At 55.5% G+C, this 20555-nt stretch overlaps 15 non-coding genes across 15 annotated transcripts; 4 read left to right on the top strand and 11 right to left on the bottom strand.

Moving 5' to 3' along the window:
• Nucleotides 1-1191: 1191 nt before the first annotated feature.
• On the bottom strand, nucleotides 1192-1263 carry trnae-uuc (transfer RNA glutamic acid (anticodon UUC)). Its single transcript has one exon. It is a non-coding gene; the product is annotated as a tRNA-Glu (tRNA).
• A 201-nt stretch (nucleotides 1264-1464) lies between these two features.
• trnah-gug (transfer RNA histidin (anticodon GUG)) lies at nucleotides 1465-1536 on the top strand. The gene has a single exon. It is a non-coding gene; the product is annotated as a tRNA-His (tRNA).
• A 574-nt stretch (nucleotides 1537-2110) lies between these two features.
• Nucleotides 2111-2183, bottom strand: trnav-aac (transfer RNA valine (anticodon AAC)). The gene has a single exon. It is a non-coding gene; the product is annotated as a tRNA-Val (tRNA).
• Nucleotides 2184-5507: 3324 nt separating this feature from the next.
• trnav-aac (transfer RNA valine (anticodon AAC)) lies at nucleotides 5508-5580 on the bottom strand. The gene has a single exon. It is a non-coding gene; the product is annotated as a tRNA-Val (tRNA).
• Nucleotides 5581-7995: 2415 nt separating this feature from the next.
• Nucleotides 7996-8067, bottom strand: trnae-uuc (transfer RNA glutamic acid (anticodon UUC)). The gene has a single exon. It is a non-coding gene; the product is annotated as a tRNA-Glu (tRNA).
• Nucleotides 8068-8268: 201 nt separating this feature from the next.
• Nucleotides 8269-8340, top strand: trnah-gug (transfer RNA histidin (anticodon GUG)). Its single transcript has one exon. It is a non-coding gene; the product is annotated as a tRNA-His (tRNA).
• Nucleotides 8341-8914: 574 nt separating this feature from the next.
• On the bottom strand, nucleotides 8915-8987 carry trnav-aac (transfer RNA valine (anticodon AAC)). Its single transcript has one exon. It is a non-coding gene; the product is annotated as a tRNA-Val (tRNA).
• Nucleotides 8988-11402: 2415 nt separating this feature from the next.
• trnae-uuc (transfer RNA glutamic acid (anticodon UUC)) lies at nucleotides 11403-11474 on the bottom strand. The gene has a single exon. It is a non-coding gene; the product is annotated as a tRNA-Glu (tRNA).
• Nucleotides 11475-12321: 847 nt separating this feature from the next.
• Nucleotides 12322-12394, bottom strand: trnav-aac (transfer RNA valine (anticodon AAC)). The gene has a single exon. It is a non-coding gene; the product is annotated as a tRNA-Val (tRNA).
• Nucleotides 12395-14809: 2415 nt separating this feature from the next.
• On the bottom strand, nucleotides 14810-14881 carry trnae-uuc (transfer RNA glutamic acid (anticodon UUC)). The gene has a single exon. It is a non-coding gene; the product is annotated as a tRNA-Glu (tRNA).
• Nucleotides 14882-15082: 201 nt separating this feature from the next.
• Nucleotides 15083-15154, top strand: trnah-gug (transfer RNA histidin (anticodon GUG)). The gene has a single exon. It is a non-coding gene; the product is annotated as a tRNA-His (tRNA).
• Nucleotides 15155-15728: 574 nt separating this feature from the next.
• Nucleotides 15729-15801, bottom strand: trnav-aac (transfer RNA valine (anticodon AAC)). The gene has a single exon. It is a non-coding gene; the product is annotated as a tRNA-Val (tRNA).
• A 2415-nt stretch (nucleotides 15802-18216) lies between these two features.
• Nucleotides 18217-18288, bottom strand: trnae-uuc (transfer RNA glutamic acid (anticodon UUC)). The gene has a single exon. It is a non-coding gene; the product is annotated as a tRNA-Glu (tRNA).
• A 201-nt stretch (nucleotides 18289-18489) lies between these two features.
• Nucleotides 18490-18561, top strand: trnah-gug (transfer RNA histidin (anticodon GUG)). The gene has a single exon. It is a non-coding gene; the product is annotated as a tRNA-His (tRNA).
• Nucleotides 18562-19135: 574 nt separating this feature from the next.
• On the bottom strand, nucleotides 19136-19208 carry trnav-aac (transfer RNA valine (anticodon AAC)). The gene has a single exon. It is a non-coding gene; the product is annotated as a tRNA-Val (tRNA).
• Between the last annotated feature and the right edge of the window lie 1347 nt (nucleotides 19209-20555).

The raw sequence follows: 20555 nt of genomic DNA, 5'->3' as shown, positions 1-20555 counted from the left end.
CCCGCCTGTCACGCGGGAGACCAGGGTTCGATTCCCTGACGGGGAGTAGAAAGCTTTTCTTTTACCTCCTTAGAGAAAGGACTGCCTTTCACTTCTCTGTTTTCTTTCACAGCGCCGTGCACCTTTTCATTGCTCTCGCTTTCAGAGCCTCCGCACGGCACACGACTCGACATCAGGAAGCACATTGAAGTGAAAGCAGGAAGCGCTGCGACATGCACTGTGCACATCCCGCCACACTAAGAGGTGAGTGGGTCTGTTCGATGCACAAAGAACGCTTTGAAAGCATCAAAGGCAAGTCATTCCGAGTTGGTCGTTTGTGTTTTCTGTTCAGACGCGAAATGCTGAAATGATCTCTCGGCTCCTCGGTTGTCATTTCTGCTCCGTAAAGGAATCACAGCACGCGTCGGCTTCCAGCACGGTGGGTCGGGACACGATGCCGGGGGTCGGAGAGAGCGATGTCTTCCTCGTTAGTATAGTGGTGATTATCCGCACCTGTCACGCGGGAGACTGGGGTACATCAGGACGCGCATTGAAGTGAAAGCAGGATGCGCTGCGACATGCACTGTGCAGATCCCGCCACACTAAGAGGTGAGTGGGTCTGTTCGATCACAGCGCTAGGCGAATCCCCAATCCCCTTTTGTGCGTGCCGACAAAGGAAGCCGGTCTGTTTCCGCCCGGTTTCGGGCCGGGGACCTTTCGCGTGTGAGGCGAACGTGATAACCACTACACTACGGAAACGGTGGCAATCCCTGCCCAGCGGCCCAGCGCTGAGCTTCGCCAATGCGATTCAGCTGCTTCCAGTGCCTTTATTGGAGTGCGCTGATGGACCGTGCTCTCTCTCCAGAGACCAGCACGCCTGTCATGGACGGAGCAGGAAAGGCGGCGCCACATTCTACAGCCCTCTCCACGCAATCGACGAAATCGGGCTACTGAAGTGGAGAAAATCGCCTCTCCAGAAAGTGCAAATATCATCTTGGAGAGTATAAACCCTATTGCCGAAGGTCAGCCCTGTCTACCAGAGTAACCCTCCCACCTCCTGCAGGGATGATCAGCTCGTCTCACACGCGAGAAGTCTTCGGTTGGAAACAAGCGCCCCCTCTTCTCGCGCGTTTTGCACGTTCGAGTGGTTTTAATGCGGCTCCTTCGTACACGGTGCTGATCTTTTGGAAAGCAGGAGGCAAAACTGACAGGTTCCCATACCGGGAGTCGAACCCGGGCCGCCTGGGTGAAAACCAGGAATCCTAACCGCTAGACCATATGGGAGCATACACCCCTGCTGTTCCGGGCATCATGCAAGCAAACTACATAAATATGAGAAAACGCGCAAGAGAGTTGTCACTCAGAGTGTCGAAGGGTCGATGTATACTGGGGCTCAGTTGAAATGCAACGTCAGGACTTTTCCGAATTAGGTCACACGAAGAGAGCACAGCCTTTTCCGCCCTGCCACGTGGGTATCGGTAACTCGCCGTGATCGTATAGTGGTCAGTACTTTGCGTTGTGGCCGCAACAACCCCGGTTCGAATCCGGGTCACGGCAGAATAGGGGCGTCTGCTTTTACTACTTGCGCGAATGAAGGCAAAAAAAAGCCAATCGATGTGAACGAACGGCGCTTTACAGAGGAGTACTGCCTGACTGGATCGTTGATGAACGACAGAGGCCACTCTGACCTCTTCTCGGTTTTCTTCAATGACTTACTAAGGATCTTCTTCACATTCGCCCATGCAGGGGAAGCCAGTTACACCAAAGCAAACGCAGGAAAGTGCATTTCAAGCAGAGACCAGGAGGGACTTGTTTACACCGAGAGTGGTCGGAGAATGGAACAATGCGCCCAGCCCTGTTGCTGGAGCCGATTCTTGATGAGATCTTGGGCTCACTAAGAGGCCCCCGCTGGATGCTAATCTTTCTGTTGTTGTTGCAGGTCCTGCGCTGCTTTTGAGCCGACAGAGCTCGTCCTGGTCTGTCGGCACAGCCCAATTGCAAATGATCGGCTCCGCGTACAGCAGGAACGTGCGTTTGGTACAAGAGTGCATGAAGGCACCGGAAATACATTGGGAACAAATGACCGGTCGCTCAAGACCTCTGTGAAGTACAGGAGCGTGCGAAAAGAGGCTGTTTCCGCCCGGTCTCGAACCGGGGACCTTTCGCGTGTTAGGCGAACGTGATAGCCGCTACACTACGGAAACCTGCAGGGACCGCTGCTGGTGTCTCGCTTGCGTTTCGGGCTGAGAAAGGGAAGCGTCACTTTAGGCAGGGGGCGCTGGAGAGAGGAACAAAGGGCGCGATGAAACAAAATGCCGAAACCCGGGATCAAACCAGGGACTTTTAGATCTTCAGTCTAACGCTCTCCCAACTGACCTGTTTCGGCAGTGCGCAGAGCCCACAGCCACCTGCTCCAGCCTTCCTGTGTTGCGGCATGAGCGCACCAAGAGGAGCGGGAGAGTGTTGCAGGAACGTCACTCAGAAGGAAAGCCACCCAGCTGTGCCCTCTGAGCTCTGTCCAGCGCATCTTTCTCGCATGGACTCCTGCCTGCGACGGGCAGGAAACAATTAGCAAGAACAGAGCAGCACCCCATGGGTGTCTCATGACTACACCTTAGGTTGTGACACGTGCAGGTGTGAGGGGTTGCCGGGCTACTCTGGAGCAGAGCTTGGGCGGAGGGGGGGCGGGAAAGCAGACAAAGAGGTGACACCTCAAGGTCTGCACGATCACAGCTCTCCGCCGCCCCAGGCTTCCGCTCGATAAGCTACTGGACACACCCGCCCCTCCTCACACAGACCGTGGAAAAGCCCCCGAGTGGGAGGGCTCTCTCTTCCTCCCAGGAGCTCTTGGACGCACAGACAGAGCGCGGGGAGCCGCCGCCTGCAAACACGGCTCCAGGCCGACTCCACTCCGCAGGAGCCGCAGAGCAGAGGAGATGGGGGCAGCTTAGCTCCTGTGCAGAGACCTGAGCTGTTGTTGCTGCGGACGCTGTCTTTTCTGTTCTCGGGGTAGGAGTGAATGTTGAGTTGCCCTTAGAAATGAGGCAGAGCACTTCAACGGCACGGGTGTGTGTGCGTGCGCCCTGGTGATTCTGGGAGACAGATCGAACCTGGGCTAAAAGAGAGGGGGCTTAGCCCTCTTCCATTTGCTAGTTCAGAGTTGTACAACCCATCTGTATCTGCTAGGCGGCGCAGTCGTCGTGCACAAAGAACGCTTTGAAAAGCGTCAAAAGCAAGTCATTCCGAGTTGGTCGTTTGTGTTTTCCGTTCAGACGCGAAATGCTGACATGATCTCTCGGCTCCTCGGTTGTCATTTCTGTTCCGTAAAGGAATCACAGCACGCGTCGCCTTCCAGCACGCTGGGTCGGGACACGATGCCGAGGATCGGAGAGTGCGGTGTCTTCCTCGTTAGTATAGTGGCGAGTATCCCCGCCTGTCACGCGGGAGACCAGGGTTCGATTCCCTGACGGGGAGTAGAAAGCTTTTCTTTTACCTCCTTAGAGAAAGGACTGCCTTTCACTTCTCTGTTTTCTTTCACAGCGCCGTGCACCTTTTCATTGCTCTCGCTTTCAGAGCCTCCGCACGGCACACGACTCGACATCAGGAAGCACATTGAAGTGAAAGCAGGAAGCGCTGCGACATGCACTGTGCACATCCCGCCACACTAAGAGGTGAGTGGGTCTGTTCGATGCACAAAGAACGCTTTGAAAGCATCAAAGGCAAGTCATTCCGAGTTGGTCGTTTGTGTTTTCTGTTCAGACGCGAAATGCTGAAATGATCTCTCGGCTCCTCGGTTGTCATTTCTGCTCCGTAAAGGAATCACAGCACGCGTCGGCTTCCAGCACGGTGGGTCGGGACACGATGCCGGGGGTCGGAGAGAGCGATGTCTTCCTCGTTAGTATAGTGGTGATTATCCGCACCTGTCACGCGGGAGACTGGGGTACATCAGGACGCGCATTGAAGTGAAAGCAGGATGCGCTGCGACATGCACTGTGCAGATCCCGCCACACTAAGAGGTGAGTGGGTCTGTTCGATCACAGCGCTAGGCGAATCCCCAATCCCCTTTTGTGCGTGCCGACAAAGGAAGCCGGTCTGTTTCCGCCCGGTTTCGGGCCGGGGACCTTTCGCGTGTGAGGCGAACGTGATAACCACTACACTACGGAAACGGTGGCAATCCCTGCCCAGCGGCCCAGCGCTGAGCTTCGCCAATGCGATTCAGCTGCTTCCAGTGCCTTTATTGGAGTGCGCTGATGGACCGTGCTCTCTCTCCAGAGACCAGCACGCCTGTCATGGACGGAGCAGGAAAGGCGGCGCCACATTCTACAGCCCTCTCCACGCAATCGACGAAATCGGGCTACTGAAGTGGAGAAAATCGCCTCTCCAGAAAGTGCAAATATCATCTTGGAGAGTATAAACCCTATTGCCGAAGGTCAGCCCTGTCTACCAGAGTAACCCTCCCACCTCCTGCAGGGATGATCAGCTCGTCTCACACGCGAGAAGTCTTCGGTTGGAAACAAGCGCCCCCTCTTCTCGCGCGTTTTGCACGTTCGAGTGGTTTTAATGCGGCTCCTTCGTACACGGTGCTGATCTTTTGGAAAGCAGGAGGCAAAACTGACAGGTTCCCATACCGGGAGTCGAACCCGGGCCGCCTGGGTGAAAACCAGGAATCCTAACCGCTAGACCATATACCCCTGCTGTTCCGGACATCATGCAAGCAAACTACATAAATATGAGAAAACGCGCAAGAGAGTTGTCACTCAGAGTGTCGAAGGGTCGATGTATACTGGGGCTCAGTTGAAATGCAACGTCAGGACTTTTCCGAATTAGGTCACACGAAGAGAGCACAGCCTTTTCCGCCCTGCCACGTGGGTATCGGTAACTCGCTGTGATCGTATAGTGGTCAGTACTTTGCGTTGTGGCTGCAACAACCCCGGTTCGAATCCGGGTCACGGCAGAATAGGGGCGTCTGCTTTTACTACTTGCGCGAATGAAGGCAAAAAAAAGCCAATCGATGTGAACGAACGGCGCTTTACAGAGGAGTACTGCCTGACTGGATCGTTGATGAACGACAGAGGCCACTCTGACCTCTTCTCGGTTTTCTTCAATGACTTACTAAGGATCTTCTTCACATTCGCCCATGCAGGGGAAGCCAGTTACACCAAAGCAAACGCAGGAAAGTGCATTTCAAGCAGAGACCAGGAGGGACTTGTTTACACCGAGAGTGGTCGGAGAATGGAACAATGCGCCCAGCCCTGTTGCTGGAGCCGATTCTTGATGAGATCTTGGGCTCACTAAGAGGCCCCCGCTGGATGCTAATCTTTCTGTTGTTGTTGCAGGTCCTGCGCTGCTTTTGAGCCGACAGAGCTCGTCCTGGTCTGTCGGCACAGCCCAATTGCAAATGATCGGCTCCGCGTACAGCAGGAACGTGCGTTTGGTACAAGAGTGCATGAAGGCACCGGAAATACATTGGGAACAAATGACCGGTCGCTCAAGACCTCTGTGAAGTACAGGAGCGTGCGAAAAGAGGCTGTTTCCGCCCGGTCTCGAACCGGGGACCTTTCGCGTGTTAGGCGAACGTGATAGCCGCTACACTACGGAAACCTGCAGGGACCGCTGCTGGTGTCTCGCTTGCGTTTCGGGCTGAGAAAGGGAAGCGTCACTTTAGGCAGGGGGCGCTGGAGAGAGGAACAAAGGGCGCGATGAAACAAAATGCCGAAACACGGGATCAAACCAGGGACTTTTAGATCTTCAGTCTAACGCTCTCCCAACTGACCTGTTTCGGCAGTGCGCAGAGCCCACAGCCACCTGCTCCAGCCTTCCTGTGTTGCGGCATGAGCGCACCAAGAGGAGCGGGAGAGTGTTGCAGGAACGTCACTCAGAAGGAAAGCCACCCAGCTGTGCCCTCTGAGCTCTGTCCAGCGCATCTTTCTCGCATGGACTCCTGCCTGCGACCGGCAGGAAACAATTAGCAAGAACAGAGCAGCACCCCATGGGTGTCTCATGACCACACCTTAGGTTGTGACACGTGCAGGTGTGAGGGGTTGCCGGGCTACTCTGGAGCAGAGCTTGGGCGGAGGGGGGGCGGGAAAGCAGACAAAGAGGTGACACCTCAAGGTCTGCACGATCACAGCTCTCCGCCGCCCCAGGCTTCCGCTCGATAAGCTACTGGACACACCCGCCCCTCTTCACACAGACCGTGGAAAAGCCCCCGAGTGGGAGGGCTCTCTCTTCCTCCCAGGAGCTCTTGGAGGCACAGACAGAGCGCGGGGAGCCGCCGCCTGCAAACACGGCTCCAGGCCGACTCCACTCCGCAGGAGCCGCAGAGCAGAGGAGATGGGGGCAGCTTAGCTCCTGTGCAGAGACCTGAGCTGTTGTTGCTGCGGACGCTGTCTTTTCTGTTCTCGGGGTAGGAGTGAATGTTGAGTTGCCCTTAGAAATGAGGCAGAGCACTTCAACGGCACGGGTGTGTGTGCGTGCGCCCTGGTGATTCTGGGAGACAGATCGAACCTGGGCTAAAAGAGAGGGGGCTTAGCCCTCTTCCATTTGCTAGTTCAGAGTTGTACAACCCATCTGTATCTGCTAGGCGGCGCAGTCGTCGTGCACAAAGAACGCTTTGAAAAGCGTCAAAAGCAAGTCATTCCGAGTTGGTCGTTTGTGTTTTCCGTTCAGACGCGAAATGCTGACATGATCTCTCGGCTCCTCGGTTGTCATTTCTGTTCCGTAAAGGAATCACAGCACGCGTCGCCTTCCAGCACGCTGGGTCGGGACACGATGCCGAGGATCGGAGAGTGCGGTGTCTTCCTCGTTAGTATAGTGGCGAGTATCCCCGCCTGTCACGCGGGAGACCAGGGTTCGATTCCCTGACGGGGAGTAGAAAGCTTTTCTTTTACCTCCTTAGAGAAAGGACTGCCTTTCACTTCTCTGTTCTCTTTCACAGCGCCGTGCACCTTTTCATTGCTCTCGCTTTCAGAGCCTCCGCACGGCACACGACTCGACATCAGGAAGCACATTGAAGTGAAAGCAGGAAGCGCTGCGACATGCACTGTGCACATCCCGCCACACTAAGAGGTGAGTGGGTCTGTTCGATGCACAAAGAACGCTTTGAAAGCATCAAAGGCAAGTCATTCCGAGTTGGTCGTTTGTGTTTTCTGTTCAGACGCGAAATGCTGAAATGATCTCTCGGCTCCTCGGTTGTCATTTCTGCTCCGTAAAGGAATCACAGCACGCGTCGGCTTCCAGCACGGTGGGTCGGGACACGATGCCGGGGGTCGGAGAGAGCGATGTCTTCCTCGTTAGTATAGTGGTGATTATCCGCACCTGTCACGCGGGAGACTGGGGTACATCAGGACGCGCATTGAAGTGAAAGCAGGATGCGCTGCGACATGCACTGTGCAGATCCCGCCACACTAAGAGGTGAGTGGGTCTGTTCGATCACAGCGCTAGGCGAATCCCCAATCCCCTTTTGTGCGTGCCGACAAAGGAAGCCGGTCTGTTTCCGCCCGGTTTCGGGCCGGGGACCTTTCGCGTGTGAGGCGAACGTGATAACCACTACACTACGGAAACGGTGGCAATCCCTGCCCAGCGGCCCAGCGCTGAGCTTCGCCAATGCGATTCAGCTGCTTCCAGTGCCTTTATTGGAGTGCGCTGATGGACCGTGCTCTCTCTCCAGAGACCAGCACGCCTGTCATGGACGGAGCAGGAAAGGCGGCGCCACATTCTACAGCCCTCTCCACGCAATCGACGAAATCGGGCTACTGAAGTGGAGAAAATCGCCTCTCCAGAAAGTGCAAATATCATCTTGGAGAGTATAAACCCTATTGCCGAAGGTCAGCCCTGTCTACCAGAGTAACCCTCCCACCTCCTGCAGGGATGATCAGCTCGTCTCACACGCGAGAAGTCTTCGGTTGGAAACAAGCGCCCCCTCTTCTCGCGCGTTTTGCACGTTCGAGTGGTTTTAATGCGGCTCCTTTGTACACGGTGCTGATCTTTTGGAAAGCAGGAGGCAAAACTGACAGGTTCCCATACCGGGAGTCGAACCCGGGCCGCCTGGGTGAAAACCAGGAATCCTAACCGCTAGACCATATGGGAGCATACACCCCTGCTGTTCCGGGCATCATGCAAGCAAACTACATAAATATGAGAAAACGCGCAAGAGAGTTGTCACTCAGAGTGTCGAAGGGTCGATGTATACTGGGGCTCAGTTGAAATGCAACGTCAGGACTTTTCCGAATTAGGTCACACGAAGAGAGCACAGCCTTTTCCGCCCTGCCACGTGGGTATCGGTAACTCGCCGTGATCGTATAGTGGTCAGTACTTTGCGTTGTGGCCGCAACAACCCCGGTTCGAATCCGGGTCACGGCAGAATAGGGGCGTCTGCTTTTACTACTTGCGCGAATGAAGGCAAAAAAAAGCCAATCGATGTGAACGAACGGCGCTTTACAGAGGAGTACTGCCTGACTGGATCGTTGATGAACGACAGAGGCCACTCTGACCTCTTCTCGGTTTTCTTCAATGACTTACTAAGGATCTTCTTCACATTCGCCCATGCAGGGGAAGCCAGTTACACCAAAGCAAACGCAGGAAAGTGCATTTCAAGCAGAGACCAGGAGGGACTTGTTTACACCGAGAGTGGTCGGAGAATGGAACAATGCGCCCAGCCCTGTTGCTGGAGCCGATTCTTGATGAGATCTTGGGCTCACTAAGAGGCCCCCGCTGGATGCTAATCTTTCTGTTGTTGTTGCAGGTCCTGCGCTGCTTTTGAGCCGACAGAGCTCGTCCTGGTCTGTCGGCACAGCCCAATTGCAAATGATCGGCTCCGCGTACAGCAGGAACGTGCGTTTGGTACAAGAGTGCATGAAGGCACCGGAAATACATTGGGAACAAATGACCGGTCGCTCAAGACCTCTGTGAAGTACAGGAGCGTGCGAAAAGAGGCTGTTTCCGCCCGGTCTCGAACCGGGGACCTTTCGCGTGTTAGGCGAACGTGATAACCGCTACACTACGGAAACCTGCAGGGACCGCTGCTGGTGTCTCGCTTGCGTTTCGGGCTGAGAAAGGGAAGCGTCACTTTAGGCAGGGGGCGCTGGAGAGAGGAACAAAGGGCGCGATGAAACAAAATGCCGAAACCCGGGATCAAACCAGGGACTTTTAGATCTTCAGTCTAACGCTCTCCCAACTGACCTGTTTCGGCAGTGCGCAGAGCCCACAGCCACCTGCTCCAGCCTTCCTGTGTTGCGGCATGAGCGCACCAAGAGGAGCGGGAGAGTGTTGCAGGAACGTCACTCAGAAGGAAAGCCACCCAGCTGTGCCCTCTGAGCTCTGTCCAGCGCATCTTTCTCGCATGGACTCCTGCCTGCGACGGGCAGGAAACAATTAGCAAGAACAGAGCAGCACCCCATGGGTGTCTCATGACTACACCTTAGGTTGTGACACGTGCAGGTGTGAGGGGTTGCCGGGCTACTCTGGAGCAGAGCTTGGGCGGAGGGGGGGCGGGAAAGCAGACAAAGAGGTGACACCTCAAGGTCTGCACGATCACAGCTCTCCGCCGCCCCAGGCTTCCGCTCGATAAGCTACTGGACACACCCGCCCCTCCTCACACAGACCGTGGAAAAGCCCCCGAGTGGGAGGGCTCTCTCTTCCTCCCAGGAGCTCTTGGACGCACAGACAGAGCGCGGGGAGCCGCCGCCTGCAAACACGGCTCCAGGCCGACTCCACTCCGCAGGAGCCGCAGAGCAGAGGAGATGGGGGCAGCTTAGCTCCTGTGCAGAGACCTGAGCTGTTGTTGCTGCGGACGCTGTCTTTTCTGTTCTCGGGGTAGGAGTGAATGTTGAGTTGCCCTTAGAAATGAGGCAGAGCACTTCAACGGCACGGGTGTGTGTGCGTGCGCCCTGGTGATTCTGGGAGACAGATCGAACCTGGGCTAAAAGAGAGGGGGCTTAGCCCTCTTCCATTTGCTAGTTCAGAGTTGTACAACCCATCTGTATCTGCTAGGCGGCGCAGTCGTCGTGCACAAAGAACGCTTTGAAAAGCGTCAAAAGCAAGTCATTCCGAGTTGGTCGTTTGTGTTTTCCGTTCAGACGCGAAATGCTGACATGATCTCTCGGCTCCTCGGTTGTCATTTCTGTTCCGTAAAGGAATCACAGCACGCGTCGCCTTCCAGCACGCTGGGTCGGGACACGATGCCGAGGATCGGAGAGTGCGGTGTCTTCCTCGTTAGTATAGTGGCGAGTATCCCCGCCTGTCACGCGGGAGACCAGGGTTCGATTCCCTGACGGGGAGTAGAAAGCTTTTCTTTTACCTCCTTAGAGAAAGGACTGCCTTTCACTTCTCTGTTTTCTTTCACAGCGCCGTGCACCTTTTCATTGCTCTCGCTTTCAGAGCCTCCGCACGGCACACGACTCGACATCAGGAAGCACATTGAAGTGAAAGCAGGAAGCGCTGCGACATGCACTGTGCACATCCCGCCACACTAAGAGGTGAGTGGGTCTGTTCGATGCACAAAGAACGCTTTGAAAGCATCAAAGGCAAGTCATTCCGAGTTGGTCGTTTGTGTTTTCTGTTCAGACGCGAAATGCTGAAATGATCTCTCGGCTCCTCGGTTGTCATTTCTGCTCCGTAAAGGAATCACAGCACGCGTCGGCTTCCAGCACGGTGGGTCGGGACACGATGCCGGGGGTCGGAGAGAGCGATGTCTTCCTCGTTAGTATAGTGGTGATTATCCGCACCTGTCACGCGGGAGACTGGGGTACATCAGGACGCGCATTGAAGTGAAAGCAGGATGCGCTGCGACATGCACTGTGCAGATCCCGCCACACTAAGAGGTGAGTGGGTCTGTTCGATCACAGCGCTAGGCGAATCCCCAATCCCCTTTTGTGCGTGCCGACAAAGGAAGCCGGTCTGTTTCCGCCCGGTTTCGGGCCGGGGACCTTTCGCGTGTGAGGCGAACGTGATAACCACTACACTACGGAAACGGTGGCAATCCCTGCCCAGCGGCCCAGCGCTGAGCTTCGCCAATGCGATTCAGCTGCTTCCAGTGCCTTTATTGGAGTGCGCTGATGGACCGTGCTCTCTCTCCAGAGACCAGCACGCCTGTCATGGACGGAGCAGGAAAGGCGGCGCCACATTCTACAGCCCTCTCCACGCAATCGACGAAATCGGGCTACTGAAGTGGAGAAAATCGCCTCTCCAGAAAGTGCAAATATCATCTTGGAGAGTATAAACCCTATTGCCGAAGGTCAGCCCTGTCTACCAGAGTAACCCTCCCACCTCCTGCAGGGATGATCAGCTCGTCTCACACGCGAGAAGTCTTCGGTTGGAAACAAGCGCCCCCTCTTCTCGCGCGTTTTGCACGTTCGAGTGGTTTTAATGCGGCTCCTTCGTACACGGTGCTGATCTTTTGGAAAGCAGGAGGCAAAACTGACAGGTTCCCATACCGGGAGTCGAACCCGGGCCGCCTGGGTGAAAACCAGGAATCCTAACCGCTAGACCATATGGGAGCATACACCCCTGCTGTTCCGGGCATCATGCAAGCAAACTACATAAATATGAGAAAACGCGCAAGAGAGTTGTCACTCAGAGTGTCGAAGGGTCGATGTATACTGGGGCTCAGTTGAAATGCAACGTCAGGACTTTTCCGAATTAGGTCACACGAAGAGAGCACAGCCTTTTCCGCCCTGCCACGTGGGTATCGGTAACTCGCCGTGATCGTATAGTGGTCAGTACTTTGCGTTGTGGCCGCAACAACTCCGGTTCGAATCCGGGTCACGGCAGAATAGGGGCGTCTGCTTTTACTACTTGCGCGAATGAAGGCAAAAAAAAGCCAATCGATGTGAACGAACGGCGCTTTACAGAGGAGTACTGCCTGACTGGATCGTTGATGATCGACAGAGGCCACTCTGACCTCTTCTCGGTTTTCTTCAATGACTTACTAAGGATCTTCTTCACATTCGCCCATGCAGGGGAAGCCAGTTACACCAAAGCAAACGCAGGAAAGTGCATTTCAAGCAGAGACCAGGAGGGACTTGTTTACACCGAGAGTGGTCGGAGAATGGAACAATGCGCCCAGCCCTGTTGCTGGAGCCGATTCTTGATGAGATCTTGGGCTCACTAAGAGGCCCCCGCTGGATGCTAATCTTTCTGTTGTTGTTGCAGGTCCTGCGCTGCTTTTGAGCCGACAGAGCTCGTCCTGGTCTGTCGGCACAGCCCAATTGCAAATGATCGGCTCCGCGTACAGCAGGAACGTGCGTTTGGTACAAGAGTGCATGAAGGCACCGGAAATACATTGGGAACAAATGACCGGTCGCTCAAGACCTCTGTGAAGTACAGGAGCGTGCGAAAAGAGGCTGTTTCCGCCCGGTCTCGAACCGGGGACCTTTCGCGTGTTAGGCGAACGTGATAGCCGCTACACTACGGAAACCTGCAGGGACCGCTGCTGGTGTCTCGCTTGCGTTTCGGGCTGAGAAAGGGAAGCGTCACTTTAGGCAGGGGGCGCTGGAGAGAGGAACAAAGGGCGCGATGAAACAAAATGCCGAAACCCGGGATCAAACCAGGGACTTTTAGATCTTCAGTCTAACGCTCTCCCAACTGACCTGTTTCGGCAGTGCGCAGAGCCCACAGCCACCTGCTCCAGCCTTCCTGTGTTGGGGCATGAGCGCACCAAGAGGAGCGGGAGAGTGTTGCAGGAACGTCACTCAGAAGGAAAGCCACCCAGCTGTGCCCTCTGAGCTCTGTCCAGCGCATCTTTCTCGCATGGACTCCTGCCTGCGACGGGCAGGAAACAATTAGCAAGAACAGAGCAGCACCCCATGGGTGTCTCATGACTACACCTTAGGTTGTGACACGTGCAGGTGTGAGGGGTTGCCGGGCTACTCTGGAGCAGAGCTTGGGCGGAGGGGGGGCGGGAAAGCAGACAAAGAGGTGACACCTCAAGGTCTGCACGATCACAGCTCTCCGCCGCCCCAGGCTTCCGCTCGATAAGCTACTGGACACACCCGCCCCTCCTCACACAGACCGTGGAAAAGCCCCCGAGTGGGAGGGCTCTCTCTTCCTCCCAGGAGCTCTTGGACGCACAGACAGAGCGCGGGGAGCCGCCGCCTGCAAACACGGCTCCAGGCCGACTCCACTCCGCAGGAGCCGCAGAGCAGAGGAGATGGGGGCAGCTTAGCTCCTGTGCAGAGACCTGAGCTGTTGTTGCTGCGGACGCTGTCTTTTCTGTTCTCGGGGTAGGAGTGAATGTTGAGTTGCCCTTAGAAATGAGGCAGAGCACTTCAACGGCACGGGTGTGTGTGCGTGCGCCCTGGTGATTCTGGGAGACAGATCGAACCTGGGCTAAAAGAGAGGGGGCTTAGCCCTCTTCCATTTGCTAGTTCAGAGTTGTACAACCCATCTGTATCTGCTAGGCGGCGCAGTCGTCGTGCACAAAGAACGCTTTGAAAAGCGTCAAAAGCAAGTCATTCCGAGTTGGTCGTTTGTGTTTTCCGTTCAGACGCGAAATGCTGACATGATCTCTCGGCTCCTCGGTTGTCATTTCTGTTCCGTAAAGGAATCACAGCACGCGTCGCCTTCCAGCACGCTGGGTCGGGACACGATGCCGAGGATCGGAGAGTGCGGTGTCTTCCTCGTTAGTATAGTGGCGAGTATCCCCGCCTGTCACGCGGGAGACCAGGGTTCGATTCCCTGACGGGGAGTAGAAAGCTTTTCTTTTACCTCCTTAGAGAAAGGACTGCCTTTCACTTCTCTGTTTTCTTTCACAGCGCCGTGCACCTTTTCATTGCTCTCGCTTTCAGAGCCTCCGCACGGCACACGACTCGACATCAGGAAGCACATTGAAGTGAAAGCAGGAAGCGCTGCGACATGCACTGTGCACATCCCGCCACACTAAGAGGTGAGTGGGTCTGTTCGATGCACAAAGAACGCTTTGAAAGCATCAAAGGCAAGTCATTCCGAGTTGGTCGTTTGTGTTTTCTGTTCAGACGCGAAATGCTGAAATGATCTCTCGGCTCCTCGGTTGTCATTTCTGCTCCGTAAAGGAATCACAGCACGCGTCGGCTTCCAGCACGGTGGGTCGGGACACGATGCCGGGGGTCGGAGAGAGCGATGTCTTCCTCGTTAGTATAGTGGTGATTATCCGCACCTGTCACGCGGGAGACTGGGGTACATCAGGACGCGCATTGAAGTGAAAGCAGGATGCGCTGCGACATGCACTGTGCAGATCCCGCCACACTAAGAGGTGAGTGGGTCTGTTCGATCACAGCGCTAGGCGAATCCCCAATCCCCTTTTGTGCGTGCCGACAAAGGAAGCCGGTCTGTTTCCGCCCGGTTTCGGGCCGGGGACCTTTCGCGTGTGAGGCGAACGTGATAACCACTACACTACGGAAACGGTGGCAATCCCTGCCCAGCGGCCCAGCGCTGAGCTTCGCCAATGCGATTCAGCTGCTTCCAGTGCCTTTATTGGAGTGCGCTGATGGACCGTGCTCTCTCTCCAGAGACCAGCACGCCTGTCATGGACGGAGCAGGAAAGGCGGCGCCACATTCTACAGCCCTCTCCACGCAATCGACGAAATCGGGCTACTGAAGTGGAGAAAATCGCCTCTCCAGAAAGTGCAAATATCATCTTGGAGAGTATAAACCCTATTGCCGAAGGTCAGCCCTGTCTACCAGAGTAACCCTCCCACCTCCTGCAGGGATGATCAGCTCGTCTCACACGCGAGAAGTCTTCGGTTGGAAACAAGCGTCCCCTCTTCTCGCGCGTTTTGCACGTTCGAGTGGTTTTAATGCGGCTCCTTCGTACACGGTGCTGATCTTTTGGAAAGCAGGAGGCAAAACTGACAGGTTCCCATACCGGGAGTCGAACCCGGGCCGCCTGGGTGAAAACCAGGAATCCTAACCGCTAGACCATATGGGAGCATACACCCCTGCTGTTCCGGGCATCATGCAAGCAAACTACATAAATATGAGAAAACGCGCAAGAGAGTTGTCACTCAGAGTGTCGAAGGGTCGATGTATACTGGGGCTCAGTTGAAATGCAACGTCAGGACTTTTCCGAATTAGGTCACACGAAGAGAGCACAGCCTTTTCCGCCCTGCCACGTGGGTATCGGTAACTCGCCGTGATCGTATAGTGGTCAGTACTTTGCGTTGTGGCCGCAACAACCCCGGTTCGAATCCGGGTCACGGCAGAATAGGGGCGTCTGCTTTTACTACTTGCGCGAATGAAGGCAAAAAAAAGCCAATCGATGTGAACGAACGGCGCTTTACAGAGGAGTACTGCCTGACTGGATCGTTGATGATCGACAGAGGCCACTCTGACCTCTTCTCGGTTTTCTTCAATGACTTACTAAGGATCTTCTTCACATTCGCCCATGCAGGGGAAGCCAGTTACACCAAAGCAAACGCAGGAAAGTGCATTTCAAGCAGAGACCAGGAGGGACTTGTTTACACCGAGAGTGGTCGGAGAATGGAACAATGCGCCCAGCCCTGTTGCTGGAGCCGATTCTTGATGAGATCTTGGGCTCACTAAGAGGCCCCCGCTGGATGCTAATCTTTCTGTTGTTGTTGCAGGTCCTGCGCTGCTTTTGAGCCGACAGAGCTCGTCCTGGTCTGTCGGCACAGCCCAATTGCAAATGATCGGCTCCGCGTACAGCAGGAACGTGCGTTTGGTACAAGAGTGCATGAAGGCACCGGAAATACATTGGGAACAAATGACCGGTCGCTCAAGACCTCTGTGAAGTACAGGAGCGTGCGAAAAGAGGCTGTTTCCGCCCGGTCTCGAACCGGGGACCTTTCGCGTGTTAGGCGAACGTGATAGCCGCTACACTACGGAAACCTGCAGGGACCGCTGCTGGTGTCTCGCTTGCGTTTCGGGCTGAGAAAGGGAAGCGTCACTTTAGGCAGGGGGCGCTGGAGAGAGGAACAAAGGGCGCGATGAAACAAAATGCCGAAACCCGGGATCAAACCAGGGACTTTTAGATCTTCAGTCTAACGCTCTCCCAACTGACCTGTTTCGGCAGTGCGCAGAGCCCACAGCCACCTGCTCCAGCCTTCCTGTGTTGGGGCATGAGCGCACCAAGAGGAGCGGGAGAGTGTTGCAGGAACGTCACTCAGAAGGAAAGCCACCCAGCTGTGCCCTCTGAGCTCTGTCCAGCGCATCTTTCTCGCATGGACTCCTGCCTGCGACGGGCAGGAAACAATTAGCAAGAACAGAGCAGCACCCCATGGGTGTCTCATGACTACACCTTAGGTTGTGACACGTGCAGGTGTGAGGGGTTGCCGGGCTACTCTGGAGCAGAGCTTGGGCGGAGGGGGGGCGGGAAAGCAGACAAAGAGGTGACACCTCAAGGTCTGCACGATCACAGCTCTCCGCCGCCCCAGGCTTCCGCTCGATAAGCTACTGGACACACCCGCCCCTCCTCACACAGACCGTGGAAAAGCCCCCGAGTGGGAGGGCTCTCTCTTCCTCCCAGGAGCTCTTGGACGCACAGACAGAGCGCGGGGAGCCGCCGCCTGCAAACACGGCTCCAGGCCGACTCCACTCCGCAGGAGCCGCAGAGCAGAGGAGATGGGGGCAGCTTAGCTCCTGTGCAGAGACCTGAGCTGTTGTTGCTGCGGACGCTGTCTTTTCTGTTCTCGGGGTAGGAGTGAATGTTGAGTTGCCCTTAGAAATGAGGCAGAGCACTTCAACGGCACGGGTGTGTGTGCGTGCGCCCTGGTGATTCTGGGAGACAGATCGAACCTGGGCTAAAAGAGAGGGGGCTTAGCCCTCTTCCATTTGCTAGTTCAGAGTTGTACAACCCATCTGTATCTGCTAGGCGGCGCAGTCGTCGTGCACAAAGAACGCTTTGAAAAGCGTCAAAAGCAAGTCATTCCGAGTTGGTCGTTTGTGTTTTCCGTTCAGACGCGAAATGCTGACATGATCTCTCGGCTCCTCGGTTGTCATTTCTGTTCCGTAAAGGAATCACAGCACGCGTCGCCTTCCAGCACGCTGGGTCGGGACACGATGCCGAGGATCGGAGAGTGCGGTGTCTTCCTCGTTAGTATAGTGGCGAGTATCCCCGCCTGTCACGCGGGAGACCAGGGTTCGATTCCCTGACGGGGAGTAGAAAGCTTTTCTTTTACCTCCTTAGAGAAAGGACTGCCTTTCACTTCTCTGTTTTCTTTCACAGCGCCGTGCACCTTTTCATTGCTCTCGCTTTCAGAGCCTCCGCACGGCACACGACTCGACATCAGGAAGCACATTGAAGTGAAAGCAGGAAGCGCTGCGACATGCACTGTGCACATCCCGCCACACTAAGAGGTGAGTGGGTCTGTTCGATGCACAAAGAACGCTTTGAAAGCATCAAAGGCAAGTCATTCCGAGTTGGTCGTTTGTGTTTTCTGTTCAGACGCGAAATGCTGAAATGATCTCTCGGCTCCTCGGTTGTCATTTCTGCTCCGTAAAGGAATCACAGCACGCGTCGGCTTCCAGCACGGTGGGTCGGGACACGATGCCGGGGGTCGGAGAGAGCGATGTCTTCCTCGTTAGTATAGTGGTGATTATCCGCACCTGTCACGCGGGAGACTGGGGTACATCAGGACGCGCATTGAAGTGAAAGCAGGATGCGCTGCGACATGCACTGTGCAGATCCCGCCACACTAAGAGGTGAGTGGGTCTGTTCGATCACAGCGCTAGGCGAATCCCCAATCCCCTTTTGTGCGTGCCGACAAAGGAAGCCGGTCTGTTTCCGCCCGGTTTCGGGCCGGGGACCTTTCGCGTGTGAGGCGAACGTGATAACCACTACACTACGGAAACGGTGGCAATCCCTGCCCAGCGGCCCAGCGCTGAGCTTCGCCAATGCGATTCAGCTGCTTCCAGTGCCTTTATTGGAGTGCGCTGATGGACCGTGCTCTCTCTCCAGAGACCAGCACGCCTGTCATGGACGGAGCAGGAAAGGCGGCGCCACATTCTACAGCCCTCTCCACGCAATCGACGAAATCGGGCTACTGAAGTGGAGAAAATCGCCTCTCCAGAAAGTGCAAATATCATCTTGGAGAGTATAAACCCTATTGCCGAAGGTCAGCCCTGTCTACCAGAGTAACCCTCCCACCTCCTGCAGGGATGATCAGCTCGTCTCACACGCGAGAAGTCTTCGGTTGGAAACAAGCGCCCCCTCTTCTCGCGCGTTTTGCACGTTCGAGTGGTTTTAATGCGGCTCCTTCGTACACGGTGCTGATCTTTTGGAAAGCAGGAGGCAAAACTGACAGGTTCCCATACCGGGAGTCGAACCCGGGCCGCCTGGGTGAAAACCAGGAATCCTAACCGCTAGACCATATGGGAGCATACACCCCTGCTGTTCCGGGCATCATGCAAGCAAACTACATAAATATGAGAAAACGCGCAAGAGAGTTGTCACTCAGAGTGTCGAAGGGTCGATGTATACTGGGGCTCAGTTGAAATGCAACGTCAGGACTTTTCCGAATTAGGTCACACGAAGAGAGCACAGCCTTTTCCGCCCTGCCACGTGGGTATCGGTAACTCGCCGTGATCGTATAGTGGTCAGTACTTTGCGTTGTGGCCGCAACAACCCCGGTTCGAATCCGGGTCACGGCAGAATAGGGGCGTCTGCTTTTACTACTTGCGCGAATGAAGGCAAAAAAAAGCCAATCGATGTGAACGAACGGCGCTTTACAGAGGAGTACTGCCTGACTGGATCGTTGATGATCGACAGAGGCCACTCTGACCTCTTCTCGGTTTTCTTCAATGACTTACTAAGGATCTTCTTCACATTCGCCCATGCAGGGGAAGCCAGTTACACCAAAGCAAACGCAGGAAAGTGCATTTCAAGCAGAGACCAGGAGGGACTTGTTTACACCGAGAGTGGTCGGAGAATGGAACAATGCGCCCAGCCCTGTTGCTGGAGCCGATTCTTGATGAGATCTTGGGCTCACTAAGAGGCCCCCGCTGGATGCTAATCTTTCTGTTGTTGTTGCAGGTCCTGCGCTGCTTTTGAGCCGACAGAGCTCGTCCTGGTCTGTCGGCACAGCCCAATTGCAAATGATCGGCTCCGCGTACAGCAGGAACGTGCGTTTGGTACAAGAGTGCATGAAGGCACCGGAAATACATTGGGAACAAATGACCGGTCGCTCAAGACCTCTGTGAAGTACAGGAGCGTGCGAAAAGAGGCTGTTTCCGCCCGGTCTCGAACCGGGGACCTTTCGCGTGTTAGGCGAACGTGATAGCCGCTACACTACGGAAACCTGCAGGGACCGCTGCTGGTGTCTCGCTTGCGTTTCGGGCTGAGAAAGGGAAGCGTCACTTTAGGCAGGGGGCGCTGGAGAGAGGAACAAAGGGCGCGATGAAACAAAATGCCGAAACCCGGGATCAAACCAGGGACTTTTAGATCTTCAGTCTAACGCTCTCCCAACTGACCTGTTTCGGCAGTGCGCAGAGCCCACAGCCACCTGCTCCAGCCTTCCTGTGTTGGGGCATGAGCGCACCAAGAGGAGCGGGAGAGTGTTGCAGGAACGTCACTCAGAAGGAAAGCCACCCAGCTGTGCCCTCTGAGCTCTGTCCAGCGCATCTTTCTCGCATGGACTCCTGCCTGCGACGGGCAGGAAACAATTAGCAAGAACAGAGCAGCACCCCATGGGTGTCTCATGACTACACCTTAGGTTGTGACACGTGCAGGTGTGAGGGGTTGCCGGGCTACTCTGGAGCAGAGCTTGGGCGGAGGGGGGGCGGGAAAGCAGACAAAGAGGTGACACCTCAAGGTCTGCACGATCACAGCTCTCCGCCGCCCCAGGCTTCCGCTCGATAAGCTACTGGACACACCCGCCCCTCCTCACACAGACCGTGGAAAAGCCCCCGAGTGGGAGGGCTCTCTCTTCCTCCCAGGAGCTCTTGGACGCACAGACAGAGCGCGGGGAGCCGCTGCCTGCAAACACGGCTCCAGGCCGACTCCACTCCGCAGGAGCCGCAGAGCAGAGGAGATGGGGGCAGCTTAGCTCCTGTGCAGAGACCTGAGCTGTTGTTGCTGCGGACGCTGTCTTTTCTGTTCTCGGGGTAGGAGTGAATGTTGAGTTGCCCTTAGAAATGAGGCAGAGCACTTCAACGGCACGGGTGTGTGTGCGTGCGCCCTGGTGATTCTGGGAGACAGATCGAACCTGGGCTAAAAGAGAGGGGGCTTAGCCCTCTTCCATTTGCTAGTTCAGAGTTGTACAACCCATCTGTATCTGCTAGGCGGCGCAGTCGTCGTGCACAAAGAACGCTTTGAAAAGCGTCAAAAGCAAGTCATTCCGAGTTGGTCGTTTGTGTTTTCCGTTCAGACGCGAAATGCTGACATGATCTCTCGGCTCCTCGGTTGTCATTTCTGTTCCGTAAAGGAATCACAGCACGCGTCGCCTTCCAGCACGCTGGGTCGGGACACGATGCCGAGGATCGGAGAGTGCGGTGTCTTCCTCGTTAGTATAGTGGCGAGTATCCCCGCCTGTCACGCGGGAGACCAGGGTTCGATTCCCTGACGGGGAGTAGAAAGCTTTTCTTTTACCTCCTTAGAGAAAGGACTGCCTTTCACTTCTCTGTTTTCTTTCACAGCGCCGTGCACC

This window comes from Atractosteus spatula (assembly GCF_055471065.1).
Source record: "Atractosteus spatula isolate fAtrSpa1 chromosome 10 unlocalized genomic scaffold, fAtrSpa1.hap1 SUPER_10_unloc_3, whole genome shotgun sequence".
NCBI lineage: Eukaryota > Metazoa > Chordata > Actinopteri > Semionotiformes > Lepisosteidae > Atractosteus > Atractosteus spatula.
This window is presented reverse-complemented; position numbering and strand designations above follow the sequence as displayed.